The sequence below is a fragment of the Varroa destructor genome, unplaced genomic scaffold (assembly GCF_002443255.2).
Source record: "Varroa destructor unplaced genomic scaffold, Vdes_3.0 BEIS01000004.1, whole genome shotgun sequence".
In the NCBI taxonomy this organism is placed as follows: domain Eukaryota; kingdom Metazoa; phylum Arthropoda; class Arachnida; order Mesostigmata; family Varroidae; genus Varroa; species Varroa destructor.
The window spans coordinates 25,598,567-25,604,282 of record NW_019211457.1 but is presented as its reverse complement, the minus strand read 5'-3'; the positions used below and the strand labels follow the sequence as shown (position 1 = coordinate 25,604,282).

General features: G+C 39.3%; 1 long non-coding RNA gene across 1 annotated transcript; it reads right to left on the bottom strand.

Annotated features, from left to right (window-relative positions):
* Nucleotides 1-2,405: 2,405 nt before the first annotated feature.
* On the bottom strand, nucleotides 2,406-5,286 carry LOC147756008 (uncharacterized). Its single transcript, XR_015326343.1, has 2 exons — nucleotides 5,153-5,286; nucleotides 2,406-2,857 (listed from the first exon to the last, which is right to left on the bottom strand). It is a non-coding gene; the product is annotated as an uncharacterized LOC147756008 (long non-coding RNA).
* Nucleotides 5,287-5,716: the final 430 nt, after the last annotated feature.

The following is a 5,716-nucleotide window of genomic DNA, read 5'->3' as shown; positions in this document are numbered from 1 at the left end:
TGCTCAATCGGCCTAGAGCCGTGCGCCTATTCTTTGCTGCTTATCTCATAGTGAACGGTGCCCACGGCCCTGCAGTCCCGATCTACATCGGCTTCCTGTGATCCTATTTCCAATAGAACGATCTAAGCGGCGTCTTTCTCTGACTCTAATTTGTAAATGCGCTAAAAACGCTTTTCGAGATCGCAGGTCTATCAACCTAGTGCGGCCCTTGTATACCAGATGCCTGGCGTACACGCCATCATGTAAATCATAACCCTTATTAAACCACCTAACCGTTTGATCGTGCTCGATCTGTAAAATAAGATATAACGCCCTTTACGGCAGCGTTTAAGGCTTCGAAGAAGTTCTGCAAAGCTTTACGAAGCTCATGAATATTGTTGAAAGGACTATTCGACGCCAATATTGGTAGGTTACGACTTTTAGTATTTATGGGTAAAATTTCATAACAGAATGTCTACAGAAACCAGATACTGAGCAAGAATCATGCAAAGATCCATTCAAGCGTTTTCGCTTCAGCATTCCAAGGCGCTTGAAGACGCACAGGGGTACATCGAGGACGATCGTCATTCTGGAAAGCTTGGGATAGCGGTCAAGACAACGCGTACTTGTTAACTGTCAATTTAATGGACAACAGAATAAACTAACGGAAATAGCTGAATGCACGGCAGAAATTTTTTACCGCTCTGAAGCAACCAAACTTGTTTAAACATGTCATTACATAACAAGACGTAGCTATACCGCTGCGACGAAAAAAAAACAAGATACAATTTTTCGAGTTTCGATTCAAAAACTGACTCCTATTGAAGGAAGTCACACGATCCATGTCCGAAACCAGGCTTTTTTTCACGATTTTTTTCTATTGTTAAAGGATCGTTCATCATGAATTTCCGTCGTTTGGTTCCACGGTCACCAAGGGGTAATGTTAAGAAGCTTGTGGAAGGTTGCATGAGTCCCTCTGATACGACAGACCTGAACTGTGACATAAAAAAAATCCTAGGTCCGCTATAATAACAATACACTGGCCCTCACTTCGCTATTCGTATAGCAGTTTTTGTATAAAAAAATTCAAGGTTTGTGTTACCCAAACCTCATATTTACTACACTTAACCCTCTACGATTTTTTCTTATTTATGTGACAAATGAAAAGTTAAAAGGGTAAGCGTTTCGGCGCGCTAAGAGAAGTGAAAGAAAATTTTCTCACCGAGTTGAGACCTATCTCGGCAACAAAATTTTGAAATATTTTTGGGGATTGGAAACAGCAGTGGCATAAGTGTATTATATTTGGTGGAAATTCCTCCAAAAGGGGTAAGGCATGATATAAGGAGATAAACACCGTTTGCCTAACATAGAAAAGGGAGCTGTTTTTCGTACCGTGCACGTGTACTTATCTTCAGTTCGTAAACTTAGCTTGTCTACGGGAAGCTTAATGATCGTTAGAGAGAGATTAATTCGCTTTAGGGACTAGGAGCCTCTGATCCGAGACCCGCCAATGAGCAGCAAACTTAGCATCATAATACAGAAGGGTAACGTATTTAAAATATGAGCTAAGAATAACTGTTGCCAGTGTTTTGGTACTGAACAAATTCCGTTATGTTCTTGGTTGTTCGTGACAAACGATCTACGCTAGCGACAATTTCAATTTATGCCTAACAATCAGAGTATACGTGGGCTCTTGAAAGCATTCAATTATCCTGGTATTTTAGGCGGGTTCGTCTGCATAATAAAACAAGGAGTAAGTAATTAAGTTTTTTTTTTTTTTTTTTTAACTAATCACGCACTATGATTCGTCTAAAAAAATTAAACAGACATAAAAAAATTATACTTTCCAAGCGTGTCGGAAAGATTCGTCCAGCGACCGAGATGCGGATTTCAACATTAGCAGAGAATGATACAAAGAACCCATTCACTGTCACGAACTAATGGCACGGACATGCAGACCAGCTGGTTGTCATACTTGCCTTTTATTTAATCTATGCGCAGCATAGTATACGATACAATCTTCGATCATTTGTCGATACAATCGACAAATGAACCGACGGAAGTTTTGGAAAGTTTAACTTTCAGTTTAACGCTTTAAAATATTGTTTTTAATTCGTCCTTTATCTTGCGTAAAAATCTTGTCGTTTTCTGAGTTATTTACCATTGCACCGTTACGTCTCCGGTACGTATGTATCTGCCCTACCGACGTACCATCGTATAGAAGCCATTTGCCCACCGCGTTATGACTATACTGGTGCATTCCGATTGTATTGTATCATAAACGAAAAACTCTTTCTGATTTAGCTGATTCATAATACTAAAGGAGTCCATCGCTAGTCACGAGACTAAGGTTACATCTTAAACTAGTCATCATGTCCTCTTCTAGAATCGTAGAAACTATTTCTCGCCCATCTAAAACAAAGCAATGCTCAACACGAAAACTAATTTTATTAATAATTATTTAATGAATCACCAAGCAAAAAGCCGATTGTTTGACACTGCATAGCAGTAATACTATAATAGTTTGGTGCCAATATCTAAAAAAAAAAGACTGAATCAAAGGTAAAAGACCGAAGACTATCAGCTGAGCAATATCATCCCTATCACAGTTTTTTCCCTATGACGGTTCAACTATTATAGACTTGTCAGTTGTTCGTCGATTTAACGAACCACATATCGTCTTTAACGTTTCGAAGCGAGCAAGTTAAACAGCTGCTGTAGATCAAGACGGCTTTTGTTCTAGCCAAGAGCTCGAGCACAGTCTTTTTCTCGGCGCTTTTCTCGATCGAAAGCAGGTCGGGGCACGAAGAAGCGGAACTTCCTTATTTACTCTTTCTGTAATCAGCAGCCGAAACGTACGACAGTGCCACTGCCTATTCTGCAACGATACAACGAACAAAGCTATTTTGATTATTTGAGAATTTATGGTTCGAATACCCTGAAAACGTAAATAGCTAAACAGAGATTATTGTCGTTTTAGTATACACGAGCCCAATAACGTTCGACCATTTAAAACTATGTGTGTTTGCAAAAGAAAAATAACCATACTAGCTTCGGCGCGTTCAACATTTTCAATACGTACAAGATATATATACATATAAAAAAAAATTCCATTTCCGTTTCAGACCGTTCGCCCTCTTCTACGCCATGTCGCAGTTTTTTTTTGATCTACATTGTCAACAAGCAGAGCCTATTTGATGCATTAAATGTAAAATTATCTGTTAATGGATAGGTAGGACTTTACGATAACATCTGCTATGTAGTTGCATCAATGTAGCCAAAAATCTGCTTTATAGTCAAAAATACCTACTTTTGGCGAAGTCAAAATTGTTTTTTTCCCTGAATAACATGTACCCGTTTGGCCTTATTGAATTCACAACCGAATGCGTTCATCCAAAAAGTTCCTTGATGGACCTTTTGTCCTCTCATATAACACACTGTACAAGAGTCGCTTGGATGGGTTAGCGTTATGCTTGCCCCTGATGCATGGGGTGCGATCTTACGCTACTTTGTGAAGCTCTCGTAATGTGCACGAGCAGCAATAGCAAAGTCCTTAGGCAGGCGTGTCATGTAATGTACGTATTGAGCCGAAAAGTCCCTGTTTCTCGTGCTGCCCAAGAAAGAGCAGGTCAAGTTCCGCCAGATAGGGTAGGTAATAATCGTACATAGTGCTTTCCTTTTCGATAGAAGCTAACGGTAATGCAAACGCATAATATTATATCTGCCGTAGTTGATAGATCTGCTCATGAAGGCAAAGTGATGGTTTTGATGCCCATAGATTATTTAATGTCGAATGCATTCATGATGGAGAGGTGACATAAGTGTGTCTGATTGATCTAGATATGCATATACGAATCAAATTAAATAGGAACAGTAATACCATCGATCGTGAATTCGTTCTTTTAATTTTTACCAGGCTCATTATTTAGTTATTTTTGTTTGTGAGCAGCACGAAAGTGAGCAACATTTCGTAATTACTACCGTTCGTAAGCTTCGAAGCGTAAGCATTCTTAATCTTCGCCTCTGCCATTTTTCCCGCTTCTGTGTAACCAGCACTAAAACGCCGCTAACGTTCATAATTTCCGAAGCGAGATGACGTTACAGTTTCTACGGTGAGGACCAATAAGCTAAAACAATCATCATCGACCCAAGCGTAAAGAAAATGTCGAAATTTGCTGTCGCCGACAAATTTCTAAGGCAGATATTTTATGCGGCAGTCATCATTAACAACATTTACTGCGTGCGGTTTCGTTCATGTTGACGATCAATCATTTAATCAATCATTACAGTAATTTTTACACTAAAAGGAATTGCTGCTTTGAAGAAAAACAATACATCTACTCAAGTAAAATGTATTTTGTATGCATGTAAATTGCAGCGGAAACTAAAGTTCGCGGACTTCGAAATGGAATAGTCACGATGGTTACGGGGCTCTCGAAACGTGTGGAAAATAGTCCGCTCGTTAAGGCTTTGAGACCGTTAACTTAACAGCTGCAACGACCGACAATCAGCTTTCTGGATCGTTCGATATAAACGAGCGTAATAGAGGTTGTCCCAGGAATACAATTACCTCGAATTCGGTTTATACACCATATACACAGTCGTTGGAACTACTATAATTGAGATAGTTGGAGTGGGCACAAGATAAATAACAATAATTGAAATTGCATCCATATGACGTTTGCTTTGGTAACCCTAAATCTAAACCATTTTCGAAATTATGCCACGGCAACTAGTAGTTAGTTAATCACGCCAAACTCTATGACACAGGCCATTTTTGCGTCGACTATAGTTGCAGTGACACTCATATGTACGGTACCAGACGAGAACGTTCACGTTTTCCTTTAAGCACTTCATAACCTCGCAATATTCTCATGGAATCACCACCATTTTATTCTTTTATTCTATCTGACTATACACAATGTTGTTGCCACTGTGAAGCTCAGTTAACAATTGCAGAAGTACACGAGATAAGGGATTGTTTCTTTTCGTATCGGTTACAACCTTTCTGGTAGGATCAAGTAGGTTAAGTGAGTTCCGCCTTAGACGTATTCTACCAGTGGATATTTTCTGACGAAATCAAAAAGTAACTGCGTTCAGCAATTGCTCACCAATAGCGGAATAAGACTATGTACAATGTCACTTTTTCTACTCAATCAATACGAAATATTACCATCACTTGACTTTGCAGTTTTTTTTCTGAAGATTCAAGATAGATGTTAACTAACCCGATGCTGACAGCTCGTTCAGTTGTTTCGTAAAGCAGGCCTGTCGTCTGCTTGGACGAAGACGCAGTCTCTTACAAAAACAAGAACTCTTAGGCCATCCGAGGTTTACGCTGCCGCTGCTGCTTTGAAGCAACGGTAAGAACAGTTTCAGAATAGAGATGATGTTCTTAGCTCGTAGAGGGATTTTTCATCGAGAGCCAAAATAAGACAATAACAGTGTAGAGGTCTAAACACGATTTTTATACGCTAAATTAGCCATACAGCTTATTAACCATAATATAGTATAGTTTATGCTGCCAGTTGACGTTTAGTGTTGTGGTGGATTGAATGGTTTTACTGTTGACATAAATATGGAAAACAAGGCCACAGTTGAAACATAAAAGCAGTACCATATTCTTGTAGCGAATTGACTATTGAAGTACGCTGGTTCATAGATGATTACTGGGCATTTGAACGACATCTGCAAAGATCGAGAAGCATATTTCGAAACATACCCGCTAAATTATTGC